The 21,789-nt window shown below is 36.6% G+C and overlaps 1 non-coding gene across 1 annotated transcript; it reads left to right on the top strand.

Moving 5' to 3' along the window:
• The first annotated feature begins 2,406 nt into the window (after positions 1–2,406).
• LOC141688115 (small nucleolar RNA R71) lies at positions 2,407–2,513 on the top strand. The gene has a single exon (XR_012561579.1). It is a non-coding gene; the product is annotated as a small nucleolar RNA R71 (small nucleolar RNA).
• Positions 2,514–21,789: the final 19,276 nt, after the last annotated feature.

The raw sequence follows: 21,789 nt of genomic DNA, 5'->3' as shown, positions 1-21,789 counted from the left end.
TCTGATTATACCCTGAATAGCCATCCAGAAGACAATAATACTCATGACCAGCCAACCTGTCAAGCATTTGATCAATAAATGGAAGAGGGAAGTGATCCTTCCTCGTGGCTTTGTTCAACTTTCTGTAATCCATGCACACCCTCCATCCTATGACTGTTCGAGTGGGGATGAGCTCGTTCTTCTCATTTGCTACCATATTTATACCTCCTTTCTTAGGTACACATTGCACGGGGCTCACCCAAGAACTGTAAAAAATAGGATATATGATTCCTGCATCTAGCCACTTCAGAATTTCTTTCTTCACCACTTCTTTCATAATAGGATTAATTCTTCGTTGTTGCTCAACAGTTGGCTTACTACCTTCCTCTAGCAAAATTTTATGCATACAGTACGAAGGGCTGATCCCTTTTATATCTGCTATAGTCCATCCGATGGCCGATTTGAATTCTCTCAAGATCCTTAAGAGCTTATTCTCCTCACTATCTAAAATTTCAGATGCAATAATAACAGCCAAAGTAGATGTGTCACCTAAAAAAGCATACCTCAAGTGTTCAGGCAATGGTTTAAGCTCTAAAGTAGGTGCTTCCTCAAGATGATTTGAGCTTTCCTTCAACATTCTTGAGATCAGTGTTACCAAGAGATTCAAATGGCATGTCTAGCTTTCGCCTCCAAGGAGAAGCATTTAGATATTGTAGTTGCTCATTGACATCCTCATCGTCACTGTCAAATTCCCCCACTAAGGTTTTCTCTAAGGCATCAGACATTAGCATGTGATTAAGTTATGAAGTTACCGCAGAATCAATCAAATCCACCTTTAAGCACTCCTCGTCTTCTGTAGGGAATTTCATCGCCTTGAATACATTGAATGTCACATCCTGATCCTGCACCCTCATAGTAAGTTCACCTTTCTGCACATCTATCAAGGTACGGCCTGTAGCCAAGAAAGGTCTTCCCAAGATTATGGGAATCTTCTTATCTTCCTCGAAATCCAAAATGACAAAGTCTGTAGGGAAGAAGAGCTTATCCACCTTTACTAACACGTCCTCCACGATGCCTCGTGGGTATGTAATAGAACGATCAGCCAATTATAGAGACATGTAGGTGGGCTTTGGATCAGGCAAATTCAACTTTTTGAAGATAGACAATGGCATCAGATTGAAGCTTGCTCCTAAATCGCACAGGCATTTGTCGAAAGAAAACTTGTGGATGGTGCAAGGAATGGTTAAGCTACCTGGATCTTTAAGCTTTGGAGATAATTTTTGTTGCAGAACAACACTGCACTCTTCCGTTAGAGCAACGGTATCAAGGTCATCCAATTTCACCTTCCTTGAAAGAATACTCTTCATGAATTTTGCATAACTAGGCATTTGCTCCAGAGCCTCAGCGAAAGGTATGTTGATGTGAAGTTTCTTGAACACCTCCAGAAACTTACCGAACTGCTTATCCAATTTTTGTTGTTGCAATCTCTTAGGGAAAGGTGGTGAAGGATAGAGCTGTTTCTCCCCTGTATTACCCTCAGGTAGAGTGTGTTCAACAGTAGTCTTTCTTGGTTCCGCCGCTTTCTCCTTTTGCTTCTCTTCTTCATCAACAACTTCAGCTTCTCCATCTTTCATTTTTTCAGCATCAGCAACTTTTCCAGACCTTAAGGTGACAGCCTTTACTTTCTCCTTAGCTTCCTTCCTGCCTGACACTTCAGTATCGCTAGGAAGTGTTCCAGATTGACGGTTGAGCATAATATTGGCTAATTGACCGATTTGATTTTCCAAGGTCTTGATAGAAACAGCCTGACTTTTGCACAACATCTTGAGCTCCTCGAAATCAGCACTAGAAGGTGGAGCAGCACCTCCTTGTTGAGGATATGATTTCCTTTGAGCATAATGCTGTGGTTGCTGGAATCCAGGTAGATTAAACTTCTTACTGATAGGCTGCTGATATAGTTGCTGAACAGCATTCTCATTATTACTCCAACTAAAATTGGGATGATTTCTGTTGTTAGGATGATAAGTAGCTGGCACAGGCTGCTGCGGTTGCTGATAATTGTTCACATACTGAACAGATTCATTCACAAGAGAACACTGATCCGTAGCATGAGAGCCTGCACAAAGCTCACAGACTATAGCTATCTGATTGACTCTGTAGTTGGCTAAAGAATCGACCTTCAAAGATAGCGCTTGGAGCTGCGCTGCAATAGCTGTAGCTGCATCGACTTCCAGAATACCTGCTACCTTCCCAGGAATCATTCTTTGAGTTGGGTTTTGATGCTGATTTGCAACCATAATTTTAATAAGATTATAAGCCTCAGTATAGCTTTTGGTCCACAAGGCGCCTCCAGCTGTTGCATCGAGCATGGGCCGAGATTGGGCCCCCAAACCATTATAGAAACCAGTGATCACCATCCAGTAAGGCATACCATGACGTGGACATTTTCTCAACATCTCCTTGTAGCGCTCCCAAGCTTCGCACATAGATTCTGTTGGTTGCTGCGAAAACTGAGTAAGAGCACTCCTCATAGCTGCAGTCTTCACCATTGGATAGAACTTCACCAGAAACTTTTACGCAAGATCTTGCCAAGTAGTGATGGACCCAGCTGGTTGAGAATGTAACCAGTCCTTAGGTTTATCCCTCAGAGAGAATGGGAAAAGCCTCACCTTGATAGCCTCATCAGTCACACCATTATATTTGAAAGTACTACAGATCTCGACAAAATTCCTGCTATGCATGTTGGGGTCTTCAGTCGCAGCACCTCCGAAAGAAACAGAATTCTGCACCATCTGAATAGTGCCCGGCTTGATTTCAAAAGTATTAGCCTGGATAGCCGGATGAAGAATGCTTGACTGAATGTCATCAATTTTAGGCCGAGAAAAGTCCATAAGAGCTGGATCTGCTGCTGGAAATATATGATCACCCATGATTACTGGTTCTTTCTGCTCACTCTCTTTATCCGAATCCGCAAAATCTATCTTCTCCGGAATATCAAGAACTGAGTCTGTCTCCTCAGCCGTATCTAAAGTTCTCTTGCGAGTGCGAGAACGTGTTTGCATAAACGCTCGCTAGAGTACCTGAAACACAACCGGAAACAGTAAGTAACACATCTTAATCAATGAGTCCTAATGACCACTGATGGAAAGTACATAAACTAAACAAATACGCCGAGTCCCCGACAGCGGTGCCAAAAACTTGTTAGGGCGAAAACACGTGCTAATAATTCACGCAAGTATACGCGTTCGCAAGTAATATAGAATAAATTCTAGTTCGTTCCCACAGAGACTCAGACTAATTATGTTCAATTAACACTTACTCACCAATGTATGATTACTTCTCAATGTCAAGACAATAACACTTAATTTTGATTAACTAATTATTAACTATAATTAACTACGAGAATTAAACATTTAATTGACACTTGAATTAACAATATTAAACACACTTGAGATCATAACTTCATCACTACTTCCTTCAATAGTTATCGTTATTACTCTTAGCCTGTAACGGTGATGATATTAATCGAACAACACGAAACTGATAAAAGCCAACTTTCGTTGTACTAATACCATTCTACCAAACATCCACAATCAAGATAGAAGTTGAATAGGCATCAATTATGTTGAGACCCTATGTGTCTACAGAATTTGACAACATAATGATTTAAGCACATGTTATTCTTTATGATTACACAGGGCAAGTAAAACGGTTAGAGTTACCCACTAATCATGCATACACATACATGAACCTATGCTAGCATGGCAAGTTCTAAACCTCAAGATCCACCGCCGCTTCACAGGAGATTAACAGACTATCTTATATGTCCGCGACACACATAAGACGAATAAGCACAACCTATGCTAGATATCATGCAATCATCACACCCTAAGGTATTAAACAACTAACTAAAGAAATCCATAGTAAATCCGTTATGACCCCATGATCACGATTATCCCATGATAGAACTCATCGTTACCATGGGTTCATATGAAAACATGATAATACACACAATATAAACTAATAAAAATACTTATTAAAACCAGAGTACGTCACAAGAGTAATAAGGTTCAAAATAAATAAAACTAGCATCCACTGATACAACGAATAAAAGAATCACAAGAAAACGTATGCTTCCTCTTCTTCGTTGCGATGTGCTAAAATGGTCTTCTTCCTTATCTCCTTGCTCCTTACTTGATACCACCCTTCTGCGAAACTTCTCTAAGAACTACTTATATAGAAGCCCACAAGAACCAGCCGTCTCAGAAGTCCATCAGTATACGGATTATAAAATTCATTATTAAAATTTTCATCCCTGAGCAGCCGCCCCAGATTCCTGAGCGGGTGCCCAAGCTCCCAGGCGGCCGCCCCAGCATCCTGAGCGGGCGCCCAAGCACCTACTGGAAAATTCTGAATTCTTCTCTTGATTTTGCTGCATTCTGCCCCCAACTTTCCACAACCAATGCCACACACTTCCCTAGGCTTATTTCTGATGAATTCTTCCTACATACGCAAGTTATACCCCAAAATGCAAAAACACTAGAAAAATAAATCAAATACACAAAATACCTGATTTCAAGACATCAATTCAAGCCATTATAAGACGTTCTAAGTGGTATAAAATGCCACTTATCAGTACCCGATTGGATCTATATAGTGAGATATAGATCTGCACTGTATCCTGGCTGATCAGCAGGGTATAGGTGCAAACTTGTGTCCAGTTTAGTTCATTTGTATTCGCCAGTAATGACCTTCGTTCTTTTCTCGTGGGGTTATATCTTTGCAGATGTAACCAGATTACCAATTCATTTTAATTGTTTTAACACTGTTTATATATTCCGGACTTGTTGAGCAACTTTTGGCTCACCCCTTTTTGTTGTTATTCACCTTATTGTTTTCAGTTAAGAAGGAAAATGAAACCTATCAGGACTCGAGTAGTAAAGAAGCGAGTCAAGCTGCGGGACCCTCTCATACCCAAGGTGTTGATTCCAATCCAGGAAGAAAGCTTTGAGTTTCCGGAACAGGTGGAGTGTAGATAGTTAGTGTGTGTGTTTGATTAAAGAGGAACTTAGTTTAAAACTGGTTGAATAATGGCTTGTAATAAAGAGAGTTTAAGATTTTGAATTTGCTTTGTAATAAAGTAGTTAGTGGTTCTTGTTTTCATACTTCAACCTAAAAAGATCATGGTTAGTGTTAAAGGGGTTTAGATATATTTCATTATTATTGTTATTCAGGTTGTACAGGTTTGGAGATTAGCTAGTAACTTCCAGACTTATACCCCGGGTCTGGAGGGCGTTACAGGTTTGACATCAGAGCTGTAGGTTAGGTCCCTGAAAACAAGAACATTAGGATTAAGATAAGATAGAAAGATCACATAAGATAGGAATAGTCAAATAGGAAGACTAGAGTTAAGATTTAGATAAATTTAGACTAGGAAAGTATAAGTTCTAGAATTATTAAGTGACCTTTCTTCTTTATTTGTTATATTATTAGATGGCGTCATCAGGTTACTCAGGTTCATCTGAGAGGACAGTCACAGGACCAGTCGCACCAGTCATTCCACCAGTATCTGAGCATGTATTTCCACCTCTTCCACCACCTCCACCATTGCCCCAGGAGCCAGTACCACCTGTGCCGGAGCTGATTCCTGATTCCTGATCCGATAGAGATGTTTGATCCACTAGAGTTCTTTGAGCCGATGTTTCCACCTCCACTTCCGGTAGAGTATCAGTTTATTCTAGAGGTTGAGCCAGAGTTTCCACCACCAACAGTGTTACCTCATATTCAGGTGCATGCGCAAGAGCCAGAGATATTTCAGATGGCCCCGGTTGAGGATATGGATGAGCATGATGTAGGGTTACAGTTGGGATTACCACAGCAGGGTGCCGTAGTGATACAGAGAGTTTCGTCGCAGGAGTCTGTAGGATATATTGCATAGCCATGTATGGTACCGTATCATGATTATAGTGTTGTGAGAGAGGATGCTGAGTATTGGAGATCTCAGTGCAGGGAGATTATGCATTTGTTTGATCAGAGAGACCGAGGACCGTTAGCCGCACTTCAGATGGATTATATGATGAGATAGAGGCTACAGTCCACAGTGATGAGCGCTACCTTTGAGTTAGATGCTTTGAAACATGACGGGCCACCTTCTTATGCGGAGTTTCATAGGGTTCTTTATTTGGCACAGACAGTTGTCCAGATACTCCGGGAGGAGCTGAGGCGTATTCCGCCAGGGTTTTAAGATCTGCCAGTAGGAGACTAGATGTGTAGTATATGTGATTGATGTAGATAGATGCAGCCTAGTATAATATAGTTAGTGATGTATGTGTGTAGTACATAGCCTGACTTGTAGCAGCAGCCATGACAGTTTTGAGCGAGACTTTTTATACCAAGCACTTACACCTGAGGCTGGTGTTACATATATATAAAATGAACTTTTTCAAATTTTCTTTTATTTAAATTTCAGTCATTATAGTTTACCAGCATTTACATTTACTTTATCATTTTACAGTTTTCCATATTTTAAATTCTGTTTAAATTTAAAAGCAGTGTACCATCATTTTCATTACAAGTTATAAAACCAATTCAATCGATTATTTAAATTTCCTGTTTTATATTGAGCAAATTATTTTCTTCCATAAATCATTATTTAAATTTTGTTAATACAGGATAAATTATTTCTTTATTTATTGTCAATTGTTTAATAAACTGTTAAAAAGGAATTACTTGTTTTATTATCAGAAAATGGCACCAAAGAGAAAGAATAGAATCGAAACCTCCAACAGAAAATGTTCCATCTGATACAATAACAGATGGTAATGATGCAGCAGCAGCTGCAGTAACAGCAAAAACATATGTTACAACAGCCACCCCATCCTAAACTACAATTACCACCAGCTATACATGTTGTTACCTTCAAGCAATTTCAGTCAGTTAAGCCTCCAGAGTTTGAGGAAACAACAGATCCTATTAAGGCTACAACTTGGTTGAAGGAAATCAAAAAAGTATTTGCGCTTGTGAAAGTAAGTGAGGACCAAAAGACTGATTTTGCTAGTTATATTTTCAAAGGGGAAGCAAATTATTGGTGGGAATCTAGGAAAGCATTAGAAGGTGAAGATATTGTAACCTGAGATAGGTTTAAAGAGCTGTTCTTAGAGAAACATTTTCCTCGCTATGTGAATAATCAAATGCAGATTAAGTTTTTAGAGTTGAAGCAAGGAAGTATGTCCGTGACAGAATACGAAGCCAAGTTTACTGAGTTGGCTAGGTTTGTTCTAGAACAAGTTGATACTGAAGAAAAACGAGTCCAAAGATTCCAACAAGGATTATGACCGTGGATTCGTGGCCAAGTTATAGTTTTTAAATTGACGAATTACACTGCCGTGGTCCAAAAAGCCATGATTATTGAGGGAGAAAGTGAAAAATCCCAAAAGGAAAGGGGACAGGGAAGTTTCCAGAACCGTTCTAGTAGGAAGCCGGGATTTCAAGCTCAGAAAAATATGAATTTCAAAAGAATAGGACAAGGGAACCGGAAAGTAGGTAATCATTTCAGAGCTCCTAACCAGTAGGGAATTGTCAGAGTCCCAGTGCCATACTGGAAAACATGTGGTCAGAAGCATACCGGCGTCTATATCAAGGCACATGTGACGTGTTTCAAATGTAAGCAGAAAGGGTACTATTCAAATGAATGTCCAGCATGAAAAACAGAAGTTACTTGTTTCCAGTGTGGAAAGAAAGGACATATCGCTAGGAATTGTAGAGGACCAGTAATGGCAGCTAGTATTCTTAAGGTATTGGCATTACCTCCTCCACCACAGCATAATCAGTCTAGAGCAAGGACTTTTAACATGACAATGAAGAAAACCGTGCAGAGTCCTAGTGTGATTGCAGGTACGCTTTTGGTGAACTCGATAAATTCAAAAGTATTAATTGATTCTAGAGATACACGATCCCTTATTTATGAAGAATTCATTGATAAGATATATTGTGAAACTGAATGGTTGGGTGAGACGTTAATTATAAAATTAGTGAATGACGATCAAGTTCCGGTAGATCGAGTATGTTCTGCGTGCGATATCGAAATAGACGGACATCATTTCTCCGTAGACCTGATTCCTTTTAAGTTAAGAGAGTTTGATGTTATTTTGGGAATGGATTGGTTAGTTTGTCATAATGTCTGGGTTGATTACATGAATAAGAAGGTAAAATTGCGAACTGCGGAAAATGCAACGGTAATGTTTAGAGGTGAAAGACAGCGAACGAAATTTCTAACAATAATACAGACCAAACGATTGCTACGACGGGGATGTGAATTGTATATAGCCTTTGTGTTAGATACAGAAAAAGGAAGTCCCAAGATAGAAGATATTCCAGTTGTATGTGAATTTCCTGATATTTTACCATACGAACTTCCAGGGTTACCACCAGACCGAGAAATTGAGTTTATAATCGATTTTGGCGACATGTACGGAACCGGTTTCGAAAGCTCCATATCGAATGACACCGGTTGAAATGAAAGAATTGTCAATGTAATTACAAGATCTTCTAAATAGGGGAATCATAAGACCCATTATATCCTCATGGGGTGCACCAGTATTGTTTGTAAAGAAGAAAGACGGTAGAATGCGAATATGCATCGATTATCGTGAATTGAATAAACTGACTATCAACAATAAATATCCTCTACCACGAATCGATGATTTTTTTAATCAACTAAAAGGAGCCGCATAGTTTTCTAAGATAGACTTGAGATCGGGCTATCATCAATTGAAGATCAAAGCTGAAGATATTTCCAAGACTGCTTTTCGTACCAGATATGGACATTATGAGTTTCTCGTAATGACATTCGGTTTGACTAACGTGCCAGCAACATTCATGGGTTTGATGAACAGGGTATTCAATAAGTACTTGGATAAGTTCGTGATTATATTTATTGATGATATCTTGATTTATTTGAAGACTGAAAAAGAGCATGCCGAGCATTTAAGGATTGTTTTGGAAATTCTAAGAAAGGAACAGCTGTACGCATAGTTCTCGAAATGCGAATTTTGGTTGAAGGAAGTACAATTTTTAGGGCATATCATTAGCAGGGAAGACATTCAAGTTGATCCAACGAAGATTGAAGCTTTGTTAAATTGGGAAAGGCCAAAGAGACAAACAGAAGTTCAAAGTTTCTTGGGATTGGCAAGATACTATAGAAGGTTCGTCAAGGATTTTGCGAAAATAGCAACGCCACTGACCAAGTTGACTCGAAAGAATGAAAAGTTCGTATGGGATGACAAATGTGAGGAAAGTTTTGAAAAACTGAAGAATCGGTTAGTAACTGCACCGGTACTAGTATTACCAGATGAGCATGAGGATTTTGTCATTTATAGTGATGCTTCATACCGCAGACTAGGATGTGTACTGATGCAACATGGTAACGTAATTGCATATGCCTCGAGATAATTAAAACCTCATGAACAGAAATATCCTATACATGATCTAGAATTAGCGGCGATCGTATTTGCATTAAAACTTTGAAGACACTATCTTTACGGTGAGAAATGCGAAATCTACACGAATCAAAAATGTGTAAAGTACATCTTTATGCAGAAGGAACTTAACATGAGGCAACAACGATGGTTAGAGTTGGTCAAAGATTACGATGTTACAATTAGCTATCATCCAGGCAAAGCGAACGTTGTGGCAGATGCACTGAGCCGAAAAGAAAGATTGAATTTGTTAACTTTATCTAAAAAATTGGCCAAGGAATTTGACAAGTTGGAAATTGAGATTCGTGTTCCCAATGAACTTACTGAAGTTATTTATGCGATGACTTTTCAATCAGAATTATTGGAAAAGATTCGAAAATGTCAAGAAGAAGTGATTGGTCAAGATGACAACTTAACGGGAGAAGAAATCACAACCCATAAAGATAATAAAGGAATTCTACGTTTTTCATCAAGAATCTGGATCCCTAATGAGGTAGAATTGAAGGAAGAGATATTACGAGATGCGCATAATTCGAATTATTCCATACATCCAGGAAGTACGAAAATGTACCGTGATCTGAAGGAAAACTTTTGGTGGCCAAATATGAAGAAAGAGATAGCAGAATCGGTAAGTAAATGTTACACATGCCAGCGAGTCAAAGCGGAACATCAACGTCCAAGTGGATTACTGCAACCATTGGATATTCCAGAATGGAAATGGGAGCATCTAACAATGGATTTTGTGGTAGGACTTCCAAGAACAAAAGCAAATCATGACGCGATATGGGTAATCATTGACAGACTAATGAAGTCAGCACATTTTCTACCGATCAATGAAAGATTTTCACTTGACAAGCTAGTCTACTTATATCTCAAGGAAATTGTGATATGACATGGAGTTCCAATATCTATCGTGTCTGATCGAGATCCCCGATTCAATTCAAGATTTTGGAAATAATTTCAATAATGCCTTGGAACCAAATTAAATATGAGTACCGCTTATCATCCGCAAACTGATGGGCAAAGTGAAAGAACTATCCAAACAATCAAAGACATGTTACGAGTTTGTGCGATTGATTTTGAAGGCAATTGGGACGAGCATTTACCTTTAGTTGAATTTTCTTACAATAACAACTATCACACGAGCATTGTAATGCCACCTTACAAAGATTTATATGGAAGAAAATGCAGATCACCGGTGTATTGGGATGAAGTTGGAGAATGCAAGATTTTGGGTCCAGAATTGATTCAGCAAACCAAAGAAAAGGTAGAGCTTATTCAAAAGCGACTAGATGCAGCGCATAATCAACAATGCAAATATGCAGATCAAGCTAGGAAAGATATGGACTACCAAGAAGGAGAGAATGTGTTACTCAAAGTATCGCCATGGAAAGGACTGACCAGATTTAGCAACAAGGGTAAATTGATGTCGCGATATTTTGGTCCATTTGAAATCTTGAAGAAAGTCGGAAAAGTTGCTAATGAGTTAGTGTTACCACCTCACATGCAGCATATTCACAATTTGTTTCACGTGTCGATGCTTAAGCGATATATATAATCCTGATTCTATACATGTAATAGAGTATGAATCGATATAAATTCAACCTGATTTGTCTTATGTAGAACAGCCGGTAAGAATTCTAGACCGGCAAGAAAGAGTGTTGAGAAATAAGTCTGTATCTCTAGTGCGGGTTTTGTTGAGAAATCCTATGGTTGAGGAATCAACCTGGGAACTTGTGAGTGAAATGTTAGAAAAATATCTCCAGTTGTTTTCATAGCGAGATTCTGAGGACATAATCCTATTAAGGGGGGAAGGATGTAACGTTTGGGAAATTTATGCTTGTATTATATCATATTTATAATAAATTATGTGTGTTAATGTGTCATTTATGGGTAATTAATTGTAAAACCTTAACTGCTACGTGTTACGTGCAATCTGTATCGTCCGGGTATTTTCAGGGTATTTTTCAGATATTTTATTTTGTATTTATAGCTTTCGTATCAAAAGTTATACGACCCGAACTATGATTTTAAAGCTGATATTTCAAATAAAATAATGGGCTTTATTTTTCATCAAACGGCCTGTACTATCGTGTTACTCTGAACATCTAGGTATTTTATAAATTTTCTCGTTTCGTGAAAAATGACTTTTCCGGGCCCCATCGGGTGTTAAAACCCCCACAAAAATCATATTTTTATTTTTATAAAATTATAGGACTTTCATTTATACCATTTCTTTATATTTTTTCATTATTCACAATTTTTGGGAAATTTTGGCATATATATTGTATATATAATATTTAAAAATTAAATTTTAATACTCAAAAATTATAAAATTAGGGGCCAATTAATTTTAAAAGATGTAGAATTAGGGTCTTAATTTTAACTAGGAGTATTAATTTTACTACTATAAATAGCCTAATTTTTATTTAATTATTATTAATTAAGTAATTAAAAATCAGAAAATCAGAAAATTCTGAACAAATCGGGTCGGGAAGAACAGGGTCGGGTCGAGAATTCAATCGAGGGTTTTGATCTGATTTCTATACCAAATCAAGCAGTTCGAGTACTCAAATCACATGTTTCAATCTGTTCTTTCTATTTTTGATATCAATTTCAAGTTATAATTCGTTGTTTTTTATTTTCAATTTCTAGGGTTTATACCCGATTTGGTACTTTTTGATTCCGGGGTTATTTGTTGAAATTGATGTTATGTATAGCTTTGCCTGATGATTTTTGATCGATTTCTACTAATTAATTTTACAGACTATTTCTTGAATTGAATGTACTATATCTTGGGGTTTATATATTTTTTTGTTTGATCATTTTTGATTTTAGAGATAACTGTGATGTGATAGAGCATAGGGGTTTGATTGTGTGTGTTATTGTTATTTCCTAACAATACAACAAGAATTATAGAAGGGGGGTTGAATGTAATTCTGGCTTCTTTTTGAGATTTATAAAAATGTTCTAACTGAAATATAAGTGTTTTGATTTGCAAAGTGCGGAATGAAAGAATTAAGTAAATCGAACAAAAAGTAATAAAAACACAAGTCCTTAAAACTTTCTGGTGGATTTGAATGTATCCGCCAGATATATATATATATATATATATATATATATATATATATATATATATATATATATATATATATATATATATATATATATATATCGATTTGAGAACTCTATGAAGCTCAAATTGATTCACAGCTGCTTTATAAGTTGAACAAACAAACTACAAAGAAATTCTTGACAAGTACATCTTTTTCTATTTCTCTTATAAATGTGTTTGCTTAGTTATTTGTTCTACTAGCTACACTTGGTTTCTATATCACCAAGTTTACATGGTAATAAGATAGGATATTAAAAAAAACCTATCAATTCTAACTTTATGCTGCTTCATTACTCTATTCCAGCATCTTTGAAAATCTTCATAACTTGCATAGAAATGGTAATGCTTCTTTGTTCTCAATTTCCTGTTAAACAGGCTGCCACATTCCTTTTGCAAACACCCAACACATGTGACTGTGTTGTCACTATCAACAGATATTTAAATTGATCATCCGTCGGGTACATGCTTGTTATCCGTCGGGTAGCTTGTTGATCATCCGTTGGGTAGCTTTGTTGATCATCCGTCAGGTAGCTTTGTTGATCATCCATCGCGTAGCTATTTGACACTTGACTCCATTTCAATTATGCAGAATTGCAAGACATCTTATATTTACAATTAATCAACCTATTCTGCATATCTACTAGTAGTTAACATGTCTCATATGCTACTACAGAATCTATATAATGTTGTTTGCAGAAATGTGATACAATATTTATTATTACATAAGCTACTCACTCGATGGATATCAAATCATCATCCGTCAGGACTATATTGAATCGTCGGGACTATATTTGATCATCCGTAGAGTGCTACAATATTCACCAAGTTAAATCTACTAAGGTGTTTTGTACAATTTATCATCAAGTTCACAACATATTCCTAAAAATATCCCCCGATTTATGTCTACTGGAATTGTAGCCATAATTTAAGAGAAACTTGATGATAACAAAAAACTCTAAGAATACAAATTGAAAATAGTAGATAAACTGATAAGTGCTGCAAAATTTACTGAAAATTTAACAATGCAAAGTATATAAAGAATAGCTCACAATCATTATCAAGGTGCTCCTCTAGTCTAAGCATATAACTCTATTTCCTTGATTGTCTAGGTTTCTTCCCAAGCCTCCTGTTGTACTCTTCTATATGGTTTTGGAGTTGTCTATGGAATTCAAGTTCATCAGCTTCTGAGAGATCTAGCATTCCTTGCATTTCCAATAGAGTCTCATTGCTAGAGATACTCAACTGGTCCTCCAATATGAAAAATCTTCTAACTCTCTTTTCAGCCCTGAATTCCATCGACCAATAAGGCCTCAAATGTAATCTATTTCCTGTGAAGGGAATTGACAGAGTTTTTGGAAGTGCATCTTTGGCTCTATTACCCCTCAGCTCCTCAATCTTCTTTAGAACTAATCTTCTAGCAGTCACATGGTATCGAAAGTTCTTTTTGAAAGATGAGTAGATCTTTATTAGCACAGATTGGCTTTCTAGAAGAATCCTGTGAAGTGGCCATATGATCTCTTTTCCACCCTTATATTTGAATACCGGTCTTTCTGGAAGATTTCTGTGAGCATCAATTCCTCTAACTTCTTCCAATTCATCTAAGTAGAGGTTAATGTCAGAAAACTCTTTGATGTCACAGATGTACAACATATCTCTTTTGTTGACTATGGATTGAGATTTGACTAGGGTCTTGGATTTTAGAGTCACCATTTTCACTTTCTTGCTAGCTCTTGTCTTTGTCTTCTTTGGCTTGAAGATAGGAAATTTTAGCTCAGGAATAGACAAACTATCCCAGTCCACTGGCTCATCCTTTGAAATTATGGGCTTACCATGAATATTCCTAGTTGGATCCACCACCTTGATTTCTTCAAATACCAATAAGGGTTTTGATGTTTGAGTTGTAGTTGTGGACTTTTTAGGAATATTGTTTTCCAATTCTTCATCATTAAAGTCCAATTTTCTCTTGGAATGGAGCTTGTATCTGAATCTTCTTTTCTGTTGTGGTTCTTCTTGCACTTTTTGATCCTTAGATTCGGCAATTACAGTTAATTGTGCAGGAATTTCTGTTGTGGTTTTTACAGCTTGAAGCTTGGCTAAGATAGCAGCTTGCTTCTTCTTTTGTTTAAGCTGTTTAGCATCCAGAGCAGCTTGCTTCTTTTCTTGCCTGATTCTTTCTTTCTCTTCCCTCTTAGCTTCCACAAACATGGGGTGTCCAGCCACCATACAAATTTCCTTACCATTTCTGTAAATCTTGGCTAATCTTCTTTTGAGTGCTGAATCAGCTGGATCTTTGTAGAAGGCAATTGACCTAGCCAACAGCTTCTTCTCGTCTGGCCTAGGTGTCTCATACACTGTATCCATAGGATTCTTGTCTGAAAACTTTGAGTATTTTCTTTTAGGCTTCATGATGAAATCTGCTTTTGGAGATTTGATGTAAGATGTTTGGACTTTTTCCAGATAATTAATACTCATTTTATTCACAAAAATGTTCTTGACTTGAGAGTGATGAATAAATTTTTTTTCTGGCTTCTGAATTGGCCCAAACTTTTGTTGAATTTCTGCATCTATCTTTCTCCATTTTTCTTTCAACTCCTTCTCAGCTGCTCCTACATCAATGTTAGGAATATGTTGTGTACTTGATGATAAGCTAAACAAAACACCTTAGTAGATTTAACTTAGTGAATTTTGTAGCACCCGACGGATGATCAATTATAGTCCTGGCGGATGATTCAATATAGTCCCGACAAATGACTAATTGATATCCACCGGGTGAGTAGCTTATGAAACAATAAGTACTGTAGCACATTTCTGCAAACAACTTTGTATAGATTATGTAGTAGCTTATGAATCATGTAGACTGCTAGTAGATGTGCAGAATAGGTTGATTAAATGTAAATATAAGATGTCTTGTAATTTTTCACAAATGAAATGGAGTCAAGTGATAAATGGCTACCCGACGGATGATCAACAAAGCTACCCGACGGATGATCAACAAGGCTACCCGACGGATAACAAGCATGTACCCGACGGATGATCAATTCAAATATCTATTGACAGTGACAACACATTCACATGCGTCGAGTGTTTGTAAAAGGAATGTGGCAGCCTGTTTAGCAGGGTTTTGAGAACAAAGAAGCATTATCATTTCCATGCTATTATGAAGATATTCAAAGATGCTGGAATAAAGTAGTGAAGCAGCATGAAGTTAGACTTGATGGGTTTTGTTTTATTATCTTGTCCTATTACCATGTAAACTTGGTGATATATAAACCAAGTGTAGCAAGTAGAATAACTAACAAAACTAAGCAAACACATTTTTAGCAGAGAAACATTTGTAAGCTGTATTCTATAGAATTTCTCTGTAGTTTGTTTGTTCACTTGTAAAGAAGCTGTGAGCTATTCAAGCTTCAAATAATTCTCTTGATATATATATATATATATATATATGGTGGATACATTCAAATCCACCAGAAAGTTTTAAAGACCTGAGTTTTTATTACTTTATGTTTGATTTACTTAACTCTGTATTCCGCACTTTGCAAATCAGACAGTTAGATATAAATTAAGTTAGAACCATTTTTCATAAATCTCAAAAAGAAGTCAGAATTACATTCAACCCCCCCCTTCTGTAATTCTTGTTGTATTGTTAGGGAATAACAATTGGTATCAGAGTAAGCTCTTGAAGTACAAAGAGTTTAAAGATCACAACAAAAGAGCAAGATGAACAAGAAGGATGTTGGAGTCAAAATTCCATTTCTGGATAAAGATAATTATCATCACTGGAAGGTGAAGATGCACCTACATCTTCTTTCTCAAGATAAGGCCTATGTTGATTGCATAGAGAGAGGTCCTCATGTTCCACTGAGAGCTGCTACCTGCAATGAGCCTTCAGTCCCCAAGCCTAGGCATGAATGGTCAGATCCTGATATTGAGCAAGTCATGAAGGACAAAATGTTACGACCGGCATTTTATGTAATATTATTTGTGAATAATATTAAGTTAAATAAAAATATATTCAATGCTTGTACGTTTGTGTGAGTGAAAATTTCTGCATTTTAAATTTGCTTTGGGTAGTATATGATTTTTCAAAGCAAGAATTTATTTAATTTCTTTATTTTGATTTATAAGGAATATTCTAAGCTTTGGAAAAAAATTTTCTTTTAAAAGACATTTTGTACACAAATTTTGAAAATGATTTTATAAAGTCTCTAAAAATCCAAGTTATTTTATGGTATAAATTTTATAATTTTTGAACTTGTATTTTATTATATAAAAATAAATCTTTGGAAATTAGTTGCTTATTAATTATCAAATTACATGAATAACCTTGCATGCAAACTCTCTTCTATTTAACCAAAGGGCAAAGAAGACATTCTCCACCCCACTAACTCACATTTTGCTAGCCAAATTACCTCCTTGACCTTGCATGCAAATTTGCCTAACTTTAGCTAGAGGGTTACTCTTGTCATTTCCTAAATCCACTCACATTTAGCCTAGTCAAAGATATAAAAACAAAACTAAAAGTGATGATCACTCCATTTTCACTCCACCCTCCCCTTTTCTCCTCCCTCCCTCTCGGCTCAACCCTCCCTCTCGGCCATCCCATAGCCGAGGCCCTCCATCCCCTTCATTTCTTCATTCTTTCACCCAAACAATCATCTTATATTCAAGTAATTTTACTCCCTATATGTTATTCTTATATATTTCAAAAGTATAGAGTGAAAAACCTATGTTTTGACCTTGCATGGTGATGTTTTTGTTAAACTCAAAGTGAACCTCCTTGATTCTTGTGAATCTAAGGCTTTCACCATGAGTTATAGTATCATAGGGTCAAGAATGGCTAGACATAAGAGTGTTACACCTATGCGAATGCTGTTTTTACCCTAATCCATTCGGCCATGACTTGATAGGAGCCGAATGGATGGTGTTTTGTTGCTTTGTTAACATTTTGTGTATTTTGTGATGATAACATGAATTTTGTAGTAAAGTCTTGATAAAATCCTTTTTGCATGCTAGTTGATCATTTAGTTGTAATCCATGTTAGGCTTGCATGTTGAATTATGATAAAAATTTATTTGGAAATCATGTTGTTTTGGTTTAAAAAAACCCGAAGGCATGCATGCATGTGGAATTCTCTTAGTTTGTTGTAAGATTTTGATCATTTGAAAAGATTTTGTTAGTGAGCCTTAATTTCAGTAGGAATAATGTGATAATATTGATTTATGCTTCTTGTTGCATGGTAATAATTTGTGGTTATCTTTTATAAAAATATATATCTTGTTGTTTCAAAAGCATGAAGATTTGCGATTTGTTAAGAGTAGTCTCTTTTGTTTTGCCATAGTTGCACCCTAGGTAAGGATGATCTCACCAAGGGTATTTTGAGAAAAAGGGAGTTAGTTCAGTAGAATACCAAGTATAGGTCTTGGTTTAAGTATTTAGTTGTTGTTAGTTGGGTTTGTCAAGTCAAAACCTTGGAAAATGAGAAGTTATAGTTTCTGCAGAAAAATCAGTTTAGTACCCTGAGGTTTAGAGTGAGTTTTGACCATGTCATTGATGTGCACTTTGAGGCCCAAGCCACCAGAAGTTAGTATGGGGAGTATATAATAGGTTTTAGGAGTTGGTTGGAGGTTTGCATGTCATTTGGTTAGGTGCACAAGTAGAACAACAAAATCTGTCCAGCAGGGGACAGTTTTGTTGCAACTTAGAAATAGGGAGATTTGGCCATGTCATGGGTAGGCCCTCATTAGGCCCGATTGGGCCTTAGTTAGAGGGTATGTCAGAGAAGTTTTTCCAACCATAGTTCATAGGATATGAGCTAGAACCATGTGTCACAAGTTAATTCAAGTCAGGGCATTTTCTGCCCAGAAAAACAGGGGAACCTTGGACTTTTAGCTTAGGCCCAAGAAGGCCCAAGCCGGGCCTTTGAGCCACATCAAGCTTATGAGATGCCCTTAGGTCAGGAGAGTCTTGTGTAAAAATTTTGAAGAAAAACTTGTAGTTTAAGAGTGTCTAATGCACTCAAGAAACCTTAGTTACCATTCTGAAATTTGCACCAGTAAGCACTTTCACTTATCACATAGTTTTAGGACACTTAGAAGTGAGTATTAGGTCGACCACCATAGTTGTAAGATAGTATAAGGTCAGTAGAGCAAAAGGCACAAGTGAGGGTCAATAGGTTTTGGATAATTTAGGAAAGGCACATTGAGTTAGGAAGCCCAAATTCGAAGACTTCGTTTAGTTAGCGACCAAGTAACTTAAGTGGTGAGTCGAGATCATCCGAGCCTAGTGTGGCGTTATGGTGTATGTAATGTTATTTGGTATTAATATACGATATGTGATTATGTGGCTACGTGTGTACATTTGAAAATATAAATGTTGGATATGAATTAAGTGTGTATAGGCCTAAGTGCCATCCATGTTTAATTTCGGGTTGTAAATAGGTTAAGATGGAAAGAATATATTATAATGAGGATTATTATTTATGTAGGATCTCGAGACGAGGGAAAACTTGCCATAAAAGTCGAGTGAAGCTCCAGTTGTTGCTCCTACCAGTCAGACCAGACCAGTCTATCTCAAGGCAAGTGATTCAACTTGACCTTCGTATTTGCTGTAAACAGTTCATATATATATATCGATGCAATTATCCTGAGTCATTTTGATGTATTTAAATCAAGCGTATCTTTTGTTTATCTTTGAGTTACATAGAGATGCCATGAACCCTCGAGTACATATTGCAAGTAGTTCAAAAGTCTTTCATGATAGTTTAAATGCCATGATAAATTAGAGATGCGTTATAATACCTTATTGATCCTTTTGATTATCATGCTATTGATCCCTGAGAAATCTTGATGTTGCACCCTGATGCTTTGATTCAACTCTTGAAATAACCTCGATAGAAACTTTATCTTGATACCTAAAAGCCAATCTTTTCTTAAATTCATTCATGATTGTTTGATAACCCTATCCGTACCCTAAAGCTTGATACCCTGTTATATCTTGAGCTGATGATCACTTCCTTTATATTTTAGCACCTCTATCCTATTGGAACCAGTGATGCTTATCTTCTTGATGTTCTAATACCTATACCTTGTCTACAACCATTGCTTTAAGCCTAGTTTGGCATTACTCTTTCATATTATCCAATAGCCTTGCTTAATTTCCTTGTCCAAGTTCTTGTTTATGGAAACCTCTCAATTACCCTAATATAGTAAAGTCTAGTGGATCATGGCCCTGAGATTTAGTGTCATATTTCCAGTGTTTCAAGTTGATCTATAATCCCTTGATAAAAATAATTACAGTCGAAAGAGATTTTGTCATAAATCGGCATCAGTTTTTTTTTTAAATGATTAAAATGTGGATTTTTCAGTCCCAAAGGGGGACAAATGTTTTCTTGAATGGTGGATCTGGACTGAGACGCGAGTCCTTTCCACACTTATATTAGGCTTAAAAGTTGCCTAGGGATTCCCAATAATGTTTTAGAACCCAGCGAGGTTCGGGATTACTTCGTGGCTGATCACCGGCTGTAATCCGTAGCGTCATAAAATGATTTTGATTAAGAATGATTTTAAAATTGTTTTGATGCAAGCATAATGATGCCAACTCACATAAGTTTTATCTCTCGATTATCTTTGATTATGTCATTCCATTGTCATTCCTAAAGGTATATCTCGATTTATGCTTTGCGTTGTATTGTTAGCACTTGTTGAGCTTTTGGCTCACTTCTTGCTTTATCCTGATATTACAGCTAGCAGCCATGGTTAGATTCAAGCAGACTGCCCGTAAGACCTGTGATGCGGATGCTTATGTTCGAGCCCAGGTAGAATAAGTAATAATAGTTGTGTGAGGACTCGGTATTTGAAATCAGATGTAATAGTTGGTAGTGTTGGGCTGTTCCAAACCCTAAACTGTAAGATCTTGGATGTTGGTTGTGTAATACTCATTAAAATGATGTAATAACTATATTTATTTTGCTATTTAAGTTGGGGGTGTGACACAAAAAGACCATGAATATTTTATTCAATGGAGTTGATTGTGATATGTTTGACAACATCATCAATTGCAAGACAGCCAAGGAGGTTTGGGACACCATCCAAATTATCTGTGATGGTACTGAGCAAGTTAGAGAAAATAAGATGTCCTTGCTAATTCAGCAATATGAGCACTTTTGTAATAACCCCAAAATTTTGGACTTTTTGTAACCCTTATGAATAGTGATTTTGCTGATTTTGCTGAATAAAAAAACTTTTCATGTCACACTTTGTAGGGGTTCTTTTATTGTTATTCTGAGATCTTATTAGTACTCTATATGGTATATAAGTGTATGTAAAGATCGTCAGAATCCAAATTCGAACACTTTGATTTTTCCCGAAAATCCACCAGATACCGAAAAAATTGAGTATAAGGTAATAGGATAAAAAGGATTTAAATTCAAGGATTATAAGAGAGGATCATAAAAGGAATATAATGTATTGAGAAAGGTTAAGGGAACCCAAGTAATAAGATCCCGGGTATGATCCCTCAAACGATAAACGAAAACGAAAGTTAAGCGAACCGTATAACAGATCAGCGATCATTAGCCAAGTAATTAGGAGTTAATCAAAGAGGTTAGTGATGATGATGTCATCACACCAACAAGAAGAAGACAAGTGTGGGAAGATGACATAAGAGGATGACATAAGCATGACACAATGGGAAGGAATTTTTGGTTGATTATAAACCACACAAATTTTACCATTGTAAAAGGTTAATTAACAACAAAAACAAAGCAACCAAGCCAAAACAAATCAAAAACACAAAACACAAGTTGACTTTCACTTTCCAAGCAAAGAAGCTCTCGGCCTTTGTCCATTTCAAGAAAAAAGAAAATCCAAATTTAAGTTCCAAGCTTTGTTAATTAGTGAAGTAATTATCCAAGGTTCCTTGTACATAGATATAGATATCTTATGAATCTAAGCTTCCAATTCCTTCACAATCTCTTCCAATAATTCATGGAAGAAGAGAGTGAATAGTGTTTTTCAAGAACTTGAAATTTTGATCTTGTGTTTTTGTTTAGATAAAGCTTTAGTAAGGATTTTCCAAGGTTGTTTCAAGTTCATTAGTTACTCCTACTCACAAGGAAGGTATAATCTCTTAACCTAGCATTATTATTGAATGTTAAGAGCTTTTTATGAGTACTATAGTTCATAACAGGCATGATTATTATATATTTAGAGATTGATT

This window comes from Apium graveolens, chromosome 9 (genome assembly GCF_009905375.1).
Source record: "Apium graveolens cultivar Ventura chromosome 9, ASM990537v1, whole genome shotgun sequence".
In the NCBI taxonomy this organism is placed as follows: Eukaryota; Viridiplantae; Streptophyta; class Magnoliopsida; order Apiales; family Apiaceae; genus Apium; species Apium graveolens.
This window is presented reverse-complemented; position numbering and strand designations above follow the sequence as displayed.